Source organism: Felis catus, chromosome D2 (genome assembly GCF_018350175.1).
Source record: "Felis catus isolate Fca126 chromosome D2, F.catus_Fca126_mat1.0, whole genome shotgun sequence".
Lineage (NCBI taxonomy): Eukaryota > Metazoa > Chordata > Mammalia > Carnivora > Felidae > Felis > Felis catus.
Window position 1 is genome coordinate 24,427,178 of NC_058378.1, and position 21,866 is coordinate 24,449,043.

Below are 21,866 nucleotides of genomic sequence, written 5' to 3' on the forward strand. Positions count from 1 at the left end.
TTTTCCACTAGAGTGTGCCTTTGAGCAAATAGAAACAGGCACTGCCTATTACATGGTCAGATTAGAAAGACTCTTCCTCAGACACCTGAATTAGCAAAAGGCCCCTACACGGCCATGCAAGGGTGCAGTCTTGTATCAGGGCCATCGCTTGGGGAGCAGAGCATGGACTGTGTTTCAGACCCCACCTGGCCAGCACCTTTGTACAGTGAAGGGACTGCACACCTACACATGGCATCCCTGCCCTAGATAAGCCCTTTCTCCAAAGAAGAGAACATGAGGTAGACTCAAACCAAGTATTACAAATCCAGGAGGTACTATAGGGAATAAATAGACCCCCATCACACAATATCTTATCAGAGAGCTAACTGATAAAACCATAAGGAAGGCCAGTCTCAGCATCAAGAAAGGGAACTGGTTCTTTTAATTTTAAAATGCCAAACATATGGAAAAGTATAAACATCTTTCAACAACCGAGATTTAATAATAGCATTTTTATCATATTTCATCCAAATCTTATTGAAGACTTTCCCCACCAAAGTACTACTGTCCCCTTCTCCTTCTTCCATCTCCAAACTGTCTTCAGGTTGATATTTGTTCTGCCCATGTTCATTTCTGATACTTTCCAGTATTTTTACACAAACAACATATACGTGTTTAAAAAACAAAAAAAAAAACGAAAAACAACAACAACAACAAAACATGTGATTTAGGGGTGCCTGGGTGGCTCCAACTCTTGATTTCGGCTCAGGTCATGATCTCAATAGTTCATGAGTTCAAGCCCTGCATCAGGCTCTGCACTGACAGTGCAGAACCTGCTTGGGATTCTCTCTCTCCCTCCCTCTCTGCCCCTCCACTGCTTGCTCTCTCTCTCTCTCTCAAAATACATAAACTTTAGGGGTGCCTGGGGGGTTCAGCCGGTTGGGCGTCCAACTTCAGCTCAGGTCATGATCTCACGGTTCATGGGTTCAGGCCCCGCGTCAGGCTCTGTGCTGACAGCTCGGAGCCTGGAGCCTGCTTCGGATTCTGTGTCTCCCTCTCTCTCTGCCTCTTCCCTATTCACTCTCTCTCTCTCTCTCAAAAATAAATAAATATTAAAAAAAATTTTTAAAAATACATAAACTTTAATAAAATAAATAAACATATGATTTAGATGTACATATATAATAAATACATATAAGCTACATATATTTTATGTAAACATATAATAAACCCAGTATAATATAACATATAATAAACATATAATGTGAACAGTATAAAGTTTGGTGTGTTTGTATATTTTTATCTGAAAGGTATCATATAATTTAGATCCTTCTGTAGTTTGCTATTTGTATGTCAATGTTATCCTTCAGAGATTGATTGATCCATATTGGTACATGTAGCTCTATCTCATTCATTTTACGTGCTGTATAAGATTACATTATATGACTAATTCACAACTTACTTATCTATCCTGCTACAGATGGACCTTAATTCGTCCCAGTTTTTTGCCTTTCCAATAATGAAAATATCATTCTTTGTATACATGTGCAAGAGATTTTCTAGGATATATACTTACAAGTGGAATTTCTAGGTCTTAGGTTATGCACTTCTTCGATTTGATAGATATTGCCAATGTGCTCTCCAGAGTAATGTTGCCGACACACTCTAACCAGCAATATGTGAGATGTGTCTCCCCACAGCCTCATCAAAACTGGGTTTACCAGATATTATCATTTTGGCCAGGCTCAGGGTGTAAAATAGTATCACACTATGGTTTTAATTTGAATTTTCGTTGTTATTAATGAGATTAAGTTTATTTTTCTGTGAGGGTCCAGTTCATATTATTCGCCCACTTTTCTTTGATTATCTTTTTATTGATCCATAGGAATTTTTTAAAATAAAATTTTTATTAAGAATTCTTGGTTGGTTATAGGCATTATAATATCTTTTCTAAGTCTGAAGCTTATACTTTGTTTATTGTGTCTTTGTTGGTACAGATACCAAGCTCCTTCGTTACTTTCAGAAAAGGCAGTTTTACTGATAACCTGAAATGATGCCATTCTTTGGGTGAGATGAGAACACCTCCAGGAAGGGCAATGCTCTAAATCAGTGACAATGTGACATACATATCTTGCTTGGATTCATTCCAATCTACCAATGCACTGAGAGAAGCATCGACAGAGAAAATCAGAGAAAGATCCAGGGCACTCAGGGCTTCCAGAAAGGGGAAAGAAGATAGATTTGGATAGAGAGGGTCTTGGACAGGAAAGGAAAAAAAATGTAATCTCCAATTACTCAAGTTTTTTTATGGGCTTAGTCTTGAATATAAATACATTTGTCTAGAAACACGGTATTTTGATATATAAATGTACCCCCACACCATTGTCTACCAACTCTTACCATAAAATCATAACCAGAATCATAGCTTACATTTACTGACACATAGGCTAAACACTTGATAGGCATTATTTTATTAAATCCCCTAACATGGGTAATGTCCTGGAAATATACATGAGAAAATTCAAATGCAGAGAAAGGAAGTGACTTGTACAAGATCACACAGTCTAGTGAGTGGCAGCAGCTTACATTCCTTGCTACTAGATTACGTTGTCCTCCACGTTGCAAAATGTTCCACACTAGAATGAGATTATCTACTTTTGAGGGGAGGGAGTTAATCTTACTTTACCATTACATCCTCAAAAACCAAGTACTGTGTTAGTCACACAATAGGCTTTCAATCAATATTTGTAGACAAGAATGAATAGATGCATGTTGGCTGTGGGGTCTGTGGTTTCTGAGTCATGAAAGGCCTAAGTGGTTTACTTAGGCTGGGAGAGAAGAATCTTCACCTTACTTCCTCTGAAAGCCACGCCAAACCTCTTTTCTACTTACCCTCAAATGATGGGCGGAGCTACAAACACACAGCAATGTACTTCTTTCTACATAGATCCTGGAAGCCTACAAACACAGTTGAAGATGGGGACACACAAAGATCAGTACAAGCCACACTTCCAGCTTGGAGATTTGCTTCCAACCTCTGGATATCTTCCCATTTCCCATATATGTCAACATCACTGGCTTTGTTTCTCGTCAGAGGCAATACAACTTTGTCTCCTCACAAGGCTTCGTGCTAAATCTGAAAAGTAGCTTGCAGCTCAACCCCGAAAAGGCTGCTGCTGCAGTGGGGATTCCCAGCCAGTGCAGAGGCCCCTGCTGCTGAGTGGAGTTCCCCAATGTGAGATGTAAGTGGGCCACTGAACTCATTGGTCTCTGGCCTCTTGGGGATCATCAGCACAGTGACATCTCCCTTGAAGAATTGGTTTCTGGGACAGCATCTGCAAGGAGGTGGCAGCCATGGTGCATTAGGAGCTGATTGTGTCTCTCCCCAGACTCTGTAGAATTCAGTGGATTGATTAACCTGTTTGCCATCTCTGAACTAAGCTCTACTTCAGACTCTACTCAGGCCCTACACTGTGGTCCCTGTTCTGGGCATAAGTGTTTAGGAAGCCTTCCATCTGAGAAAGTGTCTCAATGTTAATGTCTTCGTGCTAGGAACTCTTGTCTGCTGTCACAATCATTTTCTTGAATTCTGACACTGACTCACAATTCCCTGGAAGCTCTGTACTTTCTGACTGTTCCCCTGCTACGAGGCTCCCCAATCAGCCCTTAGTTAGACCACCAGTTAGCTGGTCCTGCCACTCAGGCACCACTCCTTGCCATGGATTTGCACATTGTCTTGATCCTCCACATGATTTGACATGCAACCGCATGGCCTAGTGAAGACGCTTCACTTTCAAAATCCATGCATCCATTTGATAAATATTTCCTGAATACGTACTATGTTCTAGATATTCTTCTAAATACTATGACAATAAACAAGATCCTGCCCTCAAAGACTTACATTCCAGGGAGGAGGAAAGAAAACTCTATACATAAATAATGATTTAACATGGTATCCACTAGTAATGAGCAGCACCAAGAAGAAAAAATAAAGGTTAGAGAACAGGGAGTAACCTGGGGAGGAGGTGTCACTTCAGATAAAGGAGTCAAGAAAGGAGGTAACACTTGAAAGAGACCTGAAAGAACGAGAGAGAAAGCCACATCAAGATTTGGGGGGAGAACATACCCAGCAAAGGGGCAGAGATGGAAATGAACTTGGCAAGATGGAGGAACAGAAGGTAGGCCAGGATGGCTGGAAGAGAGGGAGAGAGAAAGAGAACGGGGGGGATGAGGCCAGAGAAACCAGAGCACAGGGATCAGACCACAGATCACACGGATATCTGAGGCCATGGTGAGGCCTTCTGATTATACTCCGGTGTGCTAGTAAGCTGTTGGACAGTGGTAAGCAGAAGAATGATGTAACCTGGTTTACGTTTTTAAAAACGTGTGAGGAGACAGACTGCAAAGCACAAGAGTGAAAGCAGGGAGCCAGACAGGAACCTATGCCATCAGACCAGAGGAGAGATGGACTGAAGTGGCAGTGGTAGGGGTGAGAATTGCATCATATGAGCACATATTCTGTCAGCTCTTACCGATACATTAGATGGAGAATGTGAGGGAACGAGAGGAGTCAAGGATGACTCCTAGGGCTTCCTGCAGTCCTGACCTGGTGTAGAGGTATGGAACGAGAAAACAAGCATATGAAGATATGTTCCTCACCAGTCATTCCTTTTGGAGACGATTCTTCCTGGCCTGTTATACCCCAGCCTGAATCCCCAAACCATCATCTGGCATCTAGCCCAAATAACAGATTTTATCATAGGAAGAAATGAAAAGTTTCATGCATATACTCTTTGTAAACTGATCCAGTGACAGGAAATCCCCAGGAAGGTGGTACTAGGGATTCCTGAAGCCTGTCTAAGGCCCCCCAAAACCCAGCAATCACATTGATTATGGAATAAAGCAGAAAAAGACCCTTGGTAGGCCTAGCAAATGTGTGGCACATGTATCACCTCCCCTTGCCTCCAAGTCCAAGCCCACACTCATAAGCCCACTGTAACCAACAATGTCATTCTTATTCATTGTGACTAGATGCCACCTCACACTCCTTAACTGCACTTCAGGCAGTCACTACCAATTAATCACAGTCAGCCTGATAGATGATTGCCATTCTGGCTCCTGATTTATCATAATGGTCTAGTTCTTCAAGCTCTGACACATCCTTAGGTATCCTTTGACAATCTCCTGCCTGGGACAGCTTTCAGCCACATTATGAGTGGCACAGAAAAGGAAATCTATTTATTAAGCTTTGACCCAAACACTTTACATGGACCGTATTTTCACGTTTCAGCACAGTTGATGACAGTGTTAGTCATACCCAGGCACACTCAGGCACCTCAGTGGCCCCTGTACTCACTAACTCACCACTGTGTTCTCCCTAACAGGTCTAGTTCCTGAGTGATTCTGTAAGCCTCACACCTTTGTTTACCTCCTTCCCAACCAGGACCCTTATCTTCCCATTCTCTCTACAAATGATGCCAGGAGGCGATAGTTACATTTCGTTCTGCCAAGACATCAACCAGCTGATGTGCAATGTCCTTATCCCACAAAACAATGCCTTAACCCAGTAAAACAGATCACTCTGTAATACCCTTAAGGTAACATGTTCATAATGGGAATTTTTGGAATTGTGACAGAACTTCTGGGAAGAAAGGTATTTCTGAGCAGGGAGTTTTTAGCACTTTTACACGCTTTACACCAGATAGACAAGGGTCCAGGTGGGTCTCCGTCTGTCACTGCATGCCATAGAAAGCCGGCCTTTTACTGCTTGTGACCAAAATAAAGGAAAGGAGTCCTACCAAGAACCATTTTTATCAGTCTTTGGGAGAGGAGAAAATTAATATGCTATCCTGACTCTTCCAAAGCTCTTCAACTAATACTGTACATATAACACCTCAACTTCTAGGTATTACTTGGAATTGATTTCATCCACACCAAACTGCATGAACAAACAGCCCCAAAGGGAAATTTCTTAGCCGTGTATAGTACTCTGACCACATCCTGCCCAGAAAGGAGGGGCTGAGTTGTGGGTCACTGTCCAAGGCATTTAAACGCACAGTCCTTTTTTTTTTTTTTTTTTTTCAGTTGTTTATTTTATTTGGGGCTATGCACTTGGACTTTTGAGAAAATTCTTAAATTTTTTTAACAAACCCCACCCACACAAATAGAATGACTCACCCCAGAGGGGTCTGAGTTGATGTCTGGTAAGGCAGTGAGATTAAAGAACTGCTTTAAAAAAGCAATGTCCTAAATTATCCCTGTAGCAATGGCTTCTAGGAAGAAAGGCCCAGAGAGAGGACATCCAGATACTCTTTCATAGATATATCAAAGTCCCACCAGAAAATAACGGCACACTCAATTTGTGAAATATGAGGAGAGTTCATGATAAAGAGGCTCTTTTCAGAGAACTGGCCAGGGTATGGGGAAACAAGAAATAGTGTAGCATCTGGGGCAGCAAAAACAGTACTCCCTTTACTGTCCCTAGGCCTCAAGAGGCCATGAGAAAGAGCTGTTTCCAAGGAAAGAGAATTGTGAGGAGAGGGTCCCTAACAGGTGACAGGAGCTATGACTCACAGTATTAGGATCCAGACAGTCCACATTGTCCTCACAGGAAGGGAGCAGAATAAATACCCCAATTTCACTCTTATTTGATTGCCAGATCTGCTGGTGCGTCCAACTGGCCAATTTCAACTGGAAGCCCAGTGATCAGTCCACAGGTCAGCCTTCCAGGGCACACATCTGGGTGGAGAAGGGTGGGCACTGGATCTGGGGGGAGGGTGGGTTGGAGGTGGTAATCAGAAGACACGCAGCAGATATGGTACATTTGTGTATAGGAAAATAGAGCAAGGCCAAGAAAAATATAACAATGTTTTGAGCCTTCTCTGGCTCTAAAATTATATAACTATTTATTTTTTAGTATATAATTTACAAATCTCTTTCCAGATTACCCAAGCACTCCTTAAAAAAATGTTTTTAAATCCAGGGTGGGAAATAGGCTGTGTCTCACATGTCAATTCCAATCAGTGGGTTGTACCTTCCTACATGGTCTTGTTGAGGACTGGGAGGCCCAAATGGGCTTGGCAGTGCTACAAGCATGCCACTATGAAAGTATGCACACCATGGACTGTGGAAGGGCAAAAGCAGAGAAGTCCTCATATCCAGATCCATATTCATATTCATATTCATTCAGTGAACCAAAGCAGAAGGAGAAATTGGAAATAATTATCCAGGTAATCTGATTTAAAATAAATTTATCCAAAATATTCCCTTTAAAGTGTGTGCATGTTTATGTATTTGCATATAATTTCAATCTATCTGCTTTCTCTAGTACAAAATTTTTCTTATATGAGTATAGCATACACTATTATCATGTCAGCTTCTGGGAGCATGAACAGTTGATACTTCTGACTGTATCCGACTGATAGCTTTTATGACCACATGTCCAAATGGCACAGGTGATCTTACAAAATGACTTGTTACTTTTATGTTTATTCTCCTGACCTACCGTTTACCATAGTCCACTATGGTAGTCATGAGCCATATGTGGCCATTTCAATTTAATTAGAATTAAATAAAATTGAAAATTCAGCTAGCCACATTTCAAGTATTCAATAGGTGTATATTAGTGCAAATATAGAACAGTTTCATTACTGCAGAAAGTTCTATGGGAAGCTTCTGTTCTAGAATCCAAGGCTTATTGCTGGACACAATTAAAATGATGTCTGTAAGCCTCACTTAGGTATTTTTTATTAAGCTTTTTTTATTTTAATGCCAGTGTAATATTAGTTTCAGGTGTGATTCAACAATTCCATGAGCATCACCTGGTGCTAATCCCATCACCTATTTCACCCATCCCCCACCCATCTCCCCTCTGGTAGCCATCAGTTTGCTGTCTATAATTAAGAGTCTGATTCTTGGTTTGTCTCTCTCTCCCTGCCTTTTTTTCCTTTGCCCATTTGTTTCTAAAACTCCATAAATGAGTGAAATCATATGGTATTTGTCTTTCTCTGAGTGACTCTTTTCACTTAGCATTATAGTCTCCAGCCCCATCCATGTTGTTCCAAATGGGAAGAATTCTTTTTTTTTATGGTTTAATAATATTCCATTGTGTGTATGTATGTATGTATGTGTGTGTGTGTGTGTGTGTGTGTGTGTGATACACACACACACACACACACACACACACATATATATATACATATATATATATATATATATGTATATACCACATCTTCTTTATCTATTCCTCTATCAGTGAACACTTGGGCTGCTCTCATTATTTGGATATTGTAAATAATGCGGTAATAAGCACAGAGATGCCTTATCCCTTTAAATTGGTGTTTTTTTGCATTTTGGGGGGAAATACCTACTTAGGCATTTTAATATTCCTATTATGTATCAGGCAACAAATTAAGTGTTTTATAAATATTATCTTCTGTGTGTGTGTGTGTGTGTGTGTGTGTGTGTGCGTGTGTGTGGTGAGATACTTAAGATCTGTCAGGATATTTCAAGTATAAAATATGGTGTTATTTACTTACAGTCACCATTCTATACATTAGATCCTCAGAACTTATTCATCTTGTAAGTGAAATTCGGTATCCTTTGACTTACATCTTCCTATTTTCCCCTCCCCCAGACACCAACAACCACCATTTTACTCTCTGTTTATATGAAATTGGCTTTTTAAAAAAATTTTTTAATGTTTATTTATTTTTGAGAGAGAGACAGAGCATGAACGGGGGAGGGTCAGAGAGAGAGGGAGACACAGAATCCGAAACAGGCTCCAGGCTCTGAGCAGTCAGCACAGAGCCCAACGCGGGGCTCGAACTCACGGACAGTGAGATCGTGACCTGAGCCGAAGTCGGATGCTTAACCAACTGAGCCACCCAGGCGCCCCGAAATTGGCTTTTTTAAAAAGATTCCACATATAAGTGATACCATACAATATATATCCTGCTCTGTGTGGTTTGTTTCACTTAACATAATGCCCTCCAGATTCATCTTCACTGTTGTAAATGGCAGGATTTCTTTCTTTTTCGTGGCTGAATAATATTCCATTGTATAAACACCACATTCATCCTTTGCCAGACATGCAGGTTGTTTCCACATTCTGGCTATTGTGAATAATGTTGCAATGAATGTGGGAGTGCAGATACTTCTCTTTCAGATCCTGCTTTCATATCCTTCAGATATATACGCAGGAGTGGGATTGCTGGATGATATGGCAGTTCTATTTTTTTAATTTTCTGAGGAACCGCCATACTGTTTTCTAGAGGGGCCGCACCAATTTACATTCCTACCAATACTGTACAAGGGTTCCCTTTTCTCCACATCCTCCCCAAAATTTGTTAGCTCTTGTCTTTTTAATAATAGTCATCCTAACAAGTATGAGGTGATATCTCTTCATGGTTTTGATTTTCATTTCCCTGATGACTAGGGATGTACCTATTGGCCATTTGTATATTTTCTTTGGAAAAATGTCTATTCAGGTCCTCTACCTGATATCTCACCTAACTGTCACAACCACTGTGTGAGGGAGGAATTATCATTCACATATTATAGATAAGGCCACGGGAAGCAACTTATCCCTTAACCACAAGGAAGTAACTAAAAGAGCTCAGATTCAAAACTAAATCTTCCTGACATCAAAACTCATGTTCTTTACCATTATATCTGCACCTGCAGAAAAAAAAAGGCAACTCTCTTGAATAATTCACTTGTTTTGTGTTTAACACCTGAGACACCCTAGAGATATTAACTAAGTTGAAATGCAGTTTATTTTCCAAACCAACGTATTTTCCTACATAATAGTCATCTGTTGTTCAAAATGTATAATAGAGTGAAGTATGACCTTGAATTAGCTTTTCCTCCATCTTTAGTATTGTAAATAGAAATTAACAAGCAAATAAATTATTGTTGTGATACTTGTTTTATCTGCATCAGTCAGGATCCCATCAAGAAATAAATGGTACACTTCAGGAGAGTTTAATAAAGTGATGACTGTTTATCAAGGTGTGGGCAGTATTTAGGAAAAACAACCAGGAAAAATGCATATCCTATGGCAAGCAAGAGTGGGGAGCCATTACTACCCAAAGCCTGCGGCAGGGGAGGACCAAGGGAAGGAAGCACTTACTGGAACTAGAGGGCTGCTATAAGGAAAAGGTGATTGATGAAAGCTGTAGACTTTTGTAGAGGGACACAGTGAACTTAGAGTGACTCGGCTGGGACAGAGCCACCTCACTGACCAACTGCCCTCCAAAGTGACGGTAAGGTTGTCCACTGAGACTGTCCATACAGTGCAGGCTCCTGGATACCTAGCAAGATGGAAAAGTAGAGAAGAGGGACACATACAAGATACCATGCATATTATATTATCTATTAGTCTTATTTGAAAAAAGACTAAGGACAGCAAAGCATGAGGTTAATGTTAACAGGAATAAGGCTGCAGACTCCTTTTTACATCACAGAGAGTCACCATGGCCAGTTAGATCCTCAAGGTATATGAAATGCTCAGCCTCAGGCCCAAGAAGGCATGGGTCTCTTTCCCATCAGTAGTTCAAGAACAGTAAGTGAATATTAGACTTCACTATGGGATTTCTTTCATGCCATGGTGTAGGACATGCCAACTCTATCATGAAACTAACCTGAAGCAAACAGGCGATTAGTTTCCAAGAACATTTGCTTGACTGAAAAGGCTGCAAGGTTAATGGCCCAAGCACTGGCAGTTAGAGTCACAGTACTGAGCACAAGGATCTTGTGTGGTCTTAATTCTAGCGCCACTTCTAAAGAGCTATCGAATTTAGCCTTTGGGGCAAATCTCTGGATCACTGTTTATCAAGTGCCTACTGTGTCCCAGATACCAGTGCACCAATCACCCAGCTTATCTCTCTGTTCCTGGGCACACCATCCCCTTTTCTTTTCTTTTTTTAAAATGTTTATTTATTTTGAGAGAGAGAAAGAGAAAGAGAGCCCACGTGAACACACGAACTGGAGAGAGGCAGAGAGAGAGAGAGGCAGAGAGAGAGAGAGGCAGAGAGAGAGAGAGAGAGAGAGAGAGAGAGAGAGAGAGAGATTCCCAAGCAGGCTTCGCACTGTCAGTGCAGAGCCCAATTTGGGCTCAATCCCGTGAACTGCGAGATCATGAACTGAGCCAAAATCAAGAGCCCGAGGCTCAAAGAACTGAGCCACTCAGGCGTCGCTCCCTTTTCTTTAGATATGACTCCACGCATGCTATTCCCTTCCCTCGCCTTGTCTATCAATTCCTACCCATACTTCAAATCTCACCTTGGGGATCACATCCTTTGGGAAGCCTTTCCAGTTTGCATCCTGGAGGCCGAGGGGCTCCCTCCCTGAGACCCCCGCAGCTCTTGATTCACCCTGCCACTAGTGGGAATCAGAATATAGTGAAATGAATCTGTTTACATGTCTGCCTCCTCAGCCTTGGTGGGAGCTAGTGCCTAGCCTGAAAGAGGGTGGTTTTCATTAAATTTAGTACCTAAGTGTCTTTGAAAGGCACAGTTAGGTGCTGTGGGGCTGCGTGTGGGAGTGACAGTGACGTGGGAGGAAAGAGGTAGATAAATAAAGAGTAAAGTACCTGATCCCTGCCCTCAAAAGAGGAGTAATCAGAAAAATTACAGGATGTCCAGTTAAATCAGAATTTCAGATAAGCAATAAACAATTCTTCATGTAACTTTTTAAATATATCTCATACAAATAGATTCAAATATTGCATGGTACATACATGAACTAAAAAAGCATTTATTTGAAATTCAAATTTAACTGGGCATCTTGCATGTTAACTTGTTAAATCTGGAAACCCTATTCAAAGGATTCATACTCCAGCTGCTGAAATAAGATGTGACCGCATGGGCCCTTAGCACTGCCAGGTTTAGCAGAGAACACAAGAGTGCTGCAATCTAGGTGCCTGGGTGGCTCAGTGGGTTAAGTGTCTTGATTTCGGCTCAGGTCATGATCTCACGGTTGGTGAGTTTGAGCCCTGTGAGGGGCTCTGTACTAACAGTGCAGAGTCTGCCAGGGATTCTCTCTCTCTCCCTTTCTCTATTTCTCTCTCTTTCTCTCACAAAATAAATAAACTTGGGAAAAAAAAAAAAAAGCCCATTTCAATTAAAAAAAAAAAAAAGAGTGGTGTGATCTGGGAGCGCTAGTGGAGGCCTGGTGGCCGCCTCCCCTGCTTCAGTACAGAGGCTTCCCGCCAGCAGCCCTGGCTTCACCCAGGCTGCCCAGCTTGCAGAAGAAGCACGGTGTGCTTCAAGCACCCTGCATTGAACGTAAACTCCTGGGCTTAAGTCACAGGCAGACCACTGACTGGGTGCACAGCTTTCAGAAAGTCACTGAACTTTTCTAAGTGTCGTTTTCCTTTCCCATAACTGAAAACCTCAGAATTGATTTTTAAAAGGGGAGTGGGGTCCTTTGATATACTTAGGGATTCATACAGGCCCTAGTCTGAGAAAAATTAGAATCTTCCTGTAGCTTCTCCACTGCCCCACCCTTTTCTGCCTCCCATTGCTGACAGACGCGGGCCCCAGGCATGAGCCAAAAAACTAATACTTATTTCATGGCTCATCCCTCAGAATCTTCTATATCAGGGGTCAGTGAGCTTTTTCTATAAAAGGCACTATGGTGAATATTTTAGGCTTTGCAGGGCATCTAATTTACAAATTATAAACTATTTTAGGCTTTTCAAGTTTCTGTTGCAACCACTCAACTCTTCCATTGTAGCATGAAAGCAGCCAAAGACAATATGTAAACAAACAAGTGTGGCTGTGTTCCAGCACAACTGTATCTATGGACATGAAACTGATTTCATCTAATTTTTGTGTGTTGTGAAATATCCTTCTTCTTTTGATTTTTAAAACTCTAAAATTCTTACCTTGAGGACCGTAAAAAAACCGACAGCAGGCCGGATTTGGCCCTTGGCTATGGTTTGCCCACCCGTGTCCTATAAGACCAAATTGTTAATCTCTGATAAAGTCTTCACCCTGGAAGGCTGGTCTGTCTCCTACTATTTGTGCCCAAGAGCAGAGCTAGGAAAAGGGCTGGTGCTAAGTTCTTACACAGCCCTGGCCTCTGCCGTTAACTTGCAGTGTGAATCCAGGGAAATTATATCACTACTTCCTGTCTCATCCTTCATCTGTTGAAAAAAGGACCTAGGGTGAAGGGGCATTATATTTAGCAAGCTGCTAAACAAAGTGATTGGGAAATACAAATGAGGTCAAAAAGGACAGACACTTAGCAGGGATGGTCCAAGTGTTGAGTAATATTGAAAATCATATGGCAAGAGAAATAGAGAAATTAAATTGTTTTCCTTGTAAATTTTCCACGATGATTTTTTTACTTCATGGAAAGCAGAGTAATTTGTGAGGTCATTTTTCCTTCACACACAATTCACTTTCATGAAGTTTATTTAAAAAAAAAAAAAAAAAAGGGAGGGGGAATTTCTCTGAGAAACAGAGAAGTCCCAATGCCTGGCTGAGCCCAGAGGGAAGTATTTTCTCAGGAAGGCCATTTCTGTCCCTCCCCTCCCCCTTTCTTCCTATACTTCTTCCCATCCACATCTGGTATATCCCATTTTTCCTAGTTACAGAGAATCCCCATCTCTATTCCTTTTTCCTGCAAGACTGTGGTGCTAACAAATACCAGGTATATTGTAAAGCCAGAAACCCAAAAAAAAACCTACCATGCTTAGAGGCGTCAGAAAGGTAAAAAAAATTAACAAAAATCCTTAAAAATTAAAGAGCACAAATGGTCAGGTAAACAATGATATAAAACCCCAAGTATAGAGAAGAAGGTGCTTGTTTCAATAACCTGGGAATTTTTTGCTAGTGAGACATGGCAATCACCTTTAAATGACAAATCCTTCGGAGTTTAGAAAAAAGGGCCTTGCAGGTGACATGAGGGGAAAAGATCAGGTTTTGATAAAAGTAGAAAGCATCCACCAGAATGGAATGATAATTAGAGATAATTATAGTCAAGTACGAGGGTGCCAGAATATGGTGTCTACCCAGCAAGTTACAGTAGGGTCGAACCTCCTTTTTAATCACTTTGAACTTGCCATTTTTATTTCTTGGCTGATGAATTGTTCACAGACAATCTTGGTGTATTTACAGAGTATTAAGTTCAACCAAGGTCAAAGACAGAGATACATTCTCCTTAGAGCCTCATTCCCTCTCAGATGTTTAAGTAAATGGCTTAAGAGAAGCGACCTGGAACACAAAGGGGAACACGAGAATTCAGGGTCTGGTCTTGCCCCTTTTGAGCCAAGGGAGTGAGCACCTAAACTTCTTTGAGCCTCGCTCCCTTCATCCACAGAACGGGGCTAATGCTTTGTTCTACTTACCACAGAGCCCTGTTGTGTGAAGCTCGGACAACACGATGCATAGAAAGGGCTCTGCAAATAATAAAAATAGAAGTGCTATTTATGATTATTATTGTGACTGAAGAAGGAGCCGTTGTTGAAATCAACGGCTAAGTTACTGAAGCGCCACTTTGGTTACTTGAACAGATGACTTACAAGGGTTAATAAGCACATGTCTTGGTCACCACTTAGGCCTGGTGAGTCAGAGCCCTGGAGCACGAGGCCCAGGTCATGGGCTCCATGAGACCTGCTCATCTGATTTGGACAGCAGAAGCTTCTAAGTTAAAGAAATCTGGGATTGAATCCCATCTTTACCCCTTACTCACCAGGCAAGTCCCTTATTCCATCCAAGCCTCAGTTTCCCTATCCCTAAAACTAGTACATTAATACTGCCTTGCAGGGTTGTTGTAGGCTCAGAGAGAACACACATAATCTCTAATACCTAGTAGGACATACTCTCTGTTCACCTAGGAACAAGTATTCGAAAGTGAAGAGGCAATCTCTTTAACCCTTACCAGCTATTTTGTAAATGCATGTGGAGATTGCTTATGTAGACAATCCTCTCAGATCTATCCCTGTTTCCTGAAAAACTTTTTTAAAAACTATGGTTCACTAATATGGGATTTGCATCTCAAAATGACAGTACATTATAAACCGACTTCTTTCAGTTACTTTTCTCATTATAATATGGTCCCTGAGATATACCACAAAAATTTTTGGTAATTTGACCTAAATTGGCCATAAGGTTGCCCTGTGCTCAAAACTGAAGATCCTCACCACCCCCCAGACCTGCCCCTTTGCCACATTTCTATCTCACCTGCCCCTACATTCAACACAACACCCCAGCCAACTGGACATCTCGACTGTTTCCCAAAGCCACCCTCTGCCTGGAAAGCCTGTTACTATCTTACATCAGGCATCCTGGAAACCGACAGTGAGATGCTGAGATCTGCATGCAGGGCTTACTGGGGAGCTCTCAGGAAGCCCCTTGAGGGAGCAAGGGGTGCGGGACTGGGCAAAGGGGGAAGGTGAACCATGATGCGTCCACAACTCAGGCCTCAGTGGATCCCATCTGAAGCTCTGGAGCTGGGGTGGCCCTTCAGGATGTCAGAAATTATGTCAAGGTGCTGTGCCCTCCACCCCCCTTTGACCAGGCACCAGAGGTGGGCTTCCTCCCAGGAAGGAGGTATAACCTTTGGCAAAAGGCAGTTCTCAGAGAGGGATTCAGCTGAGATCCATCAGCAGCCAGCTCTCCTTGCACCTGGGCGATGTCTGTCTGTCTCCTCCTGAAGGGGCATCTGGGCAGCACCTCACCACATCCACTACTGCAATTTCCAAACCACTGCCCAGCCCTTGAGGCCCATATGCACCACTGCCTCACCCTGCAGCCCACTCTGCCCCTGTACTGACTCCCTCTTCGAACCTGAGATGTGGCCACCAAACCAGGAGCCTCTTGCATTGCCACTGAGTTCAGAGTGCACAAAGCTCACAACATATACTTGGCACTACTTCTCAAAATCCCAGTGAATGTAGAGAATGAGAAAGCTATACCCCTTAAGCACGGTGCAGTGATACACGTTCTTACAGTTACAATTTCCAAGACCTCAGCATATTTAAGCATACTTAATACTTCTTAGTCTGGTTCCTCATTTTGTTTATAGGAAAGAAAATTTCATTGGTAATGATACAATCCTATTCTTACACAACATCCATTGGGGTTTTCATTTCCTTTATTTGCTGAATATTTTTTCTTTATAAAGTATTCTTTTGAAAATATAACAAGAAGTACTATATACTGAAAGGAAAAAGACTAGAGAAGCAGGGTCAAATTAGTAAGAAATCTCCCAACTTATACAAAATTACACAAAAGTATCAGCCATAAAGAAAATATGGTTGTAAAGAGAAACCAAGGTGCCATAAGTGTATCTATCCAGCTCCCTTAAGAAGTGAAGAAATGGGCTCCTGGCTGGTTCAGTGAGTAGAGCATGCGACTCTTGGAGACACAGAATCTGAAGCAGGCTCCAGGTTCCCAGCTGTCAGCACAGAGCCCGACGTGGGGCTTGAACTCACAAACCGCAAGGCCATGACCCAAAGGAAGTCGGACGCTTAACCGACTGGGCCACCCAGGCGCCCAAGAGCGTGAGACTCTTGATCTCAGGGTTGTAAATCTGAGCCCCATGTTGGGCCTAGAGATTATTTTAAAAACAAATGAAGGGGCGCCTGGATGGCTCAGTCGGTTAAGCGTCCGACTTCAGCTCAGGTCACGATCTCGTGGTCCGTGAGTTCGAGCCCCGGTCGGGCTCTTGGCTGATGGCTCAGAGCCTGGAGCCTGCTTCTGATTCTGTGTCTCCCTCTCTCTCTGACCCTCCCCCGTTCATGCTCTGTCTCTCTCTGTCTCAAAAATAAATAAACGTTAAAAAAAATTAAAAAAAAAAAGAAATGAAGATTAATGTCATATTAGTGTCATCATTTCACATATTGGAATACTTTATTGGATCAAAAACATGCAAATGGTTGCTTTGCAATAAATAGGTTACATGAATGAAAAAATCAATTAAAATGAATTAATGAAGCCAAATTCTTCTATCAAATGAAAGAGATATACATGTGAAAGACATATACATGTTTATGTTTATACCTGTTTATAAAAAAGTATAAATTATGTGCTTATATATTTTTATATGAATGTATATACAAATGTATATATGTGACCACATGCATGTGTTAGGGGAATACACACACATATATACGCTTCCCTAACAAATTATTATACAGGTGTTGTTTTTTGGAAAACTACCCCTGCACTCTGACAGACCATTGCAAACTGAAGGGTTAACATGTATCCAGCTCTGAGTCAACAGTATGGCCCTCTACATATGATCCCTGCATGCTTCCAGATCTACGACAAAACACCCTACACGGCACCAACCTTAGGTCCAGGCAAGTGGCCCAATCCCATCAGAGCACCTGTGCAAATGTTTCTAAGTCTTCCTCAGATGCCTGGGATCTCCCAGGGCTGGCTAGCAGTGCCATCCAGGTCTGGCAGCCCCATCCCAGACCAGTGCCTGCAGGGGTGCTAGCCTCCACTTCTTTTCAGGGCACTCTCCAACCCTCTGTCCCAGGGTGGCTTCAATCAGATGCCCCAAGGAACCCCTGACCTCACACCTTTTGGTTTTCTGGGGCCTGTGGTCCAGATGTGTTCCAGGAGGTTAGCCTGGCAAACAGGTCCCCTCCCCCTCAATAGCCAGCATGCTGTTTCCTTGCATACGACTGGGCTGCCAGCGTGGGTGCTGGCATATTGACTTTGGGTGACTCACTCACATCGGACATAGGATTATTCAGGGCAATGGGTGAAGTAACCACTTTTGGACCTGAGCCTGGCATTTGTGGGCTTGTCAGTGTTCCCACTGCAGTGCTGCCTCCAATCTACAAAACCCCAGGGTAGCGGGGTGGCAGTGGGGGTCCTTCAACATCAGGACGCCCCACCCTCATTGCTGGCCTAAGGGTAGCCACTGTCCCCTGACACACTCCTCACCACATGTCAGTCTACAGGAATGCCTGAGTCCCTCATCTCCTCCAAGGTTTTTGGAGACTGTTAACTGTATCACATACCCTTGTAACACATGTCCCCTTGTCTCTGATCAATGTGCTAACACTGCATTTTCTCATGTTGGCTTTTTTGTAGGTATGGAACCACTCTTCTGCTGGGCCCGCAGGACCCTCTCCCACTGTCAACACTGAGGGAGATCACTAGTCTTCAGCACCTGAGAGAAGACATACTTGAAGATGTGTTATTCTACATTTACGCTATGTAATTGCAAGCAGTCAATTTAACATGACCAAAAAAATAAATGACTGTTCCCACTTTTCTGCATTGTACGGGTAAAACTCACCCTTGCGGTCATCGGCAAAGAAGCTTGGTTAATGATGCTTATGAGTCACTGGAGGCCCATATTCACGGGCAGCGCAAAGAGGATGAGGTGTCATGAGTACCGACCTGACCAGCACTGAACAGAGGACTGTGGGAGAGCTGAAGAGGTAAAATCAGTCCATACTGCTTTAATATCAACAGGCTCCAAAGAGTGTGAGGACTAATAATGTATTTCTTACCTTTTTCCCACAGTGGGAGATATGAAGTTAGCCAGGAATGGTGCATCTGACAAAAAGGAGAAGAGAGAGAAGGTCCCTGGACCTAAACAGGAAGAGCTAGTGCCCAGAGAGCATGAGGACCTTCACAGGTGCTGACTGGACACATAACAAACACAGAAGTAACACTTGTCCATCCATTATTCTAAATCTTCACTGATAAATGATTATACCTCACAAGGGTCCATTGACTTTATGTTTTTTAATCAAAGTGTTTCTATAAACAGGGCCCTGCAAAAAAAAATATATTTCTAGAGCTCCGTACAACATAGAGGTGGCCCTGATCCTATGAGTTTTTTTTTTAAATCACCCTGAAACCTAGAGATACTGAATTAACAATACCTTTCTCAAGCCTTTTTTTTTTTTTAGCATAGCAAATCCTCTGAAGGCTTTCCAGATTGTTACCAGTATCAGTATGAGAGTCACTTGGTGACACTTTGTAGCAATAATGGAATGCCTTCTAATGGAATTCTGAAAAATAGATGGACTCAAAATCAAAATAAATGTTGAGACCAATAAGACCATTTCCCTTGACCCTTGTCAGTAATATTCCCCCATGATCTTCATTCTTACCATTCTTACCTATGTTTGTTATCCACTATTTTAAGTGAAAATTCTATGATGGTTTTAAGTTTCAAATATACATAATTAATATTTGAAGACAACCTAGTATTGCACTGGCTCAGGATGCTCACTACATTGGACTCAGCTGCTTCATCTTCTTTTCTTCCTCTTACTCTGAAGAAGTTTAAAACCTAAACAGACCAATAAAAATGTTTCCTGATTTTCATAACCTCTGAGAAAAGACTCCCTCACTCTGTCTAGTCACCCATTCCAATACCTAACAATGTCCACACTGCTCCCATATGAGGAACTCATCCTTGATCTGATGAACATATCTCTCAACCAGGGTCCTAACCAGAGACATCCAATGGCCCCATCCTAGTCTACCCAGGCAAATACAACATTTTTTAAGGGGCAAGTAACTTTTCTACAAATACCATGCCTTAAATCCCTTTGAATTTACCTGCTACTTTCAAACATAGACTCAAAACATTTATTTCTTTTAAAATTTCATTCTTAGACATGCTGATAAATCTCTTCCCTCCAAGAACATTTAAGCCCCTTTGATTAACTCTGTGGTAAGCTATGAACATCAGCTCATTTCCTTTCTGGTATTTTTGTTTTGGTTTGGTTTTTTACTCTTCCTCCAGTTGATTTTTTTTCCTATTTGATATCGAGCTCTCCTGGTTTTAGCCCATGTGAAAGAAACACATCCTTTAACCTCATATCTGTTGTGGGGTTTACTTGACAGATTCTTCTCAATGCCTACATGGTAGAAAAATAAAGTTCCACTATGCCAGCTTGGAAGTCCAACTCCACTGTGGTAACACACTACCACTGAGCCCTCTTTCCCACTCCTTAAAACTGCAGAAGAACATGTTTCCCCTTCGACCTCCCCAACCTAATGCCCAATGGCTTTAGAGGCTTTGACATCTAGAGATGAGAAGCAAAAGCTAGAATACAGTGATTCACATTTGTAGCAGTATTGAAATTTACATGTTAAAAATGGAGCTTTTTATTCACTGTAAATGAACTTAAATTTGTTCACAAACTGATAGTGGAAAACTTAAGTTTGACAATCAAGGTGAGCTTAGTCATGGGTTCATTCTGGTCTCCTTAGGACAGGATCATCATCATTTCAGGATGTTTCCATCCCTTTCTTTTATTGTATCCCTATGGGGTGATCCACATCAGGGGAAGGGGCTTTTGAAACTTCCTGATATTAGGCCAAGGTCATCAGTAGGTGTGATATTCAAAATATTTAACAAGCAATAGGGTACAGGCACCAACCAATCACCAGAATAGGCACCAAGTGACACAAGTGATAGGGCCTTGCTGGTGAGTACCAGATGATGTCAACCCTGTCCATCAGCATCCATCCAACACTGACTTCTAGTGGAACTTGTTCTATGACCTTGTGACCTACCACTATGGCATCCATGGTTGACAAACCTGCATCCTACTGCTCTGTTCTCAGGTTGATGGGTCTTTGAAGGTCACACAGATGACTCCAGAGACTTTGGGTTGACATCTAGACATGAGAAAGGAAAATCAGACTGCAGTGACTCACTTGTAGCCATTACGAATTTTGTGTGTTAAAAAATGGTAAATGTAAATGGCCACACTCATCTCAGGGGAATGGGGATTTTTGAATCTGGCATCTCTAGGGGCTGCAGGCTTATTGGGGTGCTACTTAAGACTTTCTCTGCCTAGACCTTCCTGTCACCTTTTATACTTTGCTACTGCAAAACCATGCTGGAATGGACTTACCTACAAGAATTGCTTTCTTTCTCTTGACCTTCATCAGGAATCAAGGTACAGGGCCCCAAATCTATCCTATCCTATCCTATCCTATCCTATCCTATCCTATCCTATCCTATCCCATCCTATCCTCAGGTTCCCCAAAGGCTCTGTAGGAGGGAAGCAGAGCACTAAAAACTTGCGTCAGCTCCTCATTAGCCTCTAACTTCTGTTTTTCCCCCTGGGTACCTGCTGCTCAAACCTGATCTCTTTTGGGCAGCAAAATACTCATGTGGTTTGGTATAAACTCTGGGCATTGAAACTTCCAAAATCTTAAGCTTTCCAGCTCAGGCTTTTATACTAAAAGTCTCAGCTTTCAAAAAGTATTCTCTCTTTGAGAACTTTAAAAAATAAGTTCAGAAACTCAATTGACTTTTTGGGATCAGCTATTTTAGCTTTCTCCTAAAGTAATAAATTCCACTGAAACAATGGGTAGAAGGCTGCAAAGAAGTAAGGAAATTGTGAAAAAAAAGAAAACATATACACACACCTGTCATTATCTCCAAACTGTATATTTTGCATACATTTTGGGAGAGGTTCTTTCGGTATCCAAGACAGAAACCCAGAGGCCCATAAAATAATTTATGTGGATAAAAAACAACCAATCCTTTACAGTTTGTTGTAATTAAGATGTGCATACCAATAGTTACTCAATAAGATGTGATGAAGATATTTAAAATGTAAAACATCTTCATTATGGAAATTCTACTCCATTTAATACACTACGTGTTCAATAACCTCAACTCAAGAAAAATTCAAGATGGTACTCTTTTTGTCCCTCTGCTTTCTTTCCCCAAACAAAATATTTCGAGAGACCACACTCTTCACATATGTATCATCATATTCTAAAAGCCCTCCAAATATATATATATATATATGTATACATATATATGTATATATATGTATACATATATATGTATGTATATGTATATATATATGTGTGTGTATATATATATATATATATATATATATATATATATATGTATATATATATATGTAATAA

The 21,866-nt window shown here is 41.6% G+C and overlaps 1 long non-coding RNA gene across 22 annotated transcripts in view; it reads right to left on the minus strand.

Annotated features, from left to right (window-relative positions):
- Positions 1–21,866, minus strand: part of LOC102899458 — a 100,520-nt gene that overhangs the window by 35,617 nt on the left and 43,037 nt on the right. For 9 of the 22 annotated variants that reach the window (XR_006586952.1, XR_006586964.1, XR_006586950.1 and 6 more), the window contains 6 exons: positions 20,516–20,594; positions 18,247–19,254; positions 14,336–14,386; positions 10,112–10,292; positions 6,553–6,744; positions 2,872–2,937 (listed from right to left, as the gene is read on the minus strand). This is a non-coding gene — a long non-coding RNA (uncharacterized LOC102899458). Of the gene's footprint in view, positions 1–2,871; positions 2,938–4,511; positions 4,586–6,552; positions 6,745–10,111; positions 10,293–14,335; positions 14,387–17,965; positions 18,118–18,246; positions 19,255–20,489; positions 20,595–21,866 lie in introns of all 22 variants that reach the window. The other 13 variants (XR_006586961.1, XR_006586959.1, XR_006586963.1 and 10 more) reach the window with 11 other exon arrangements.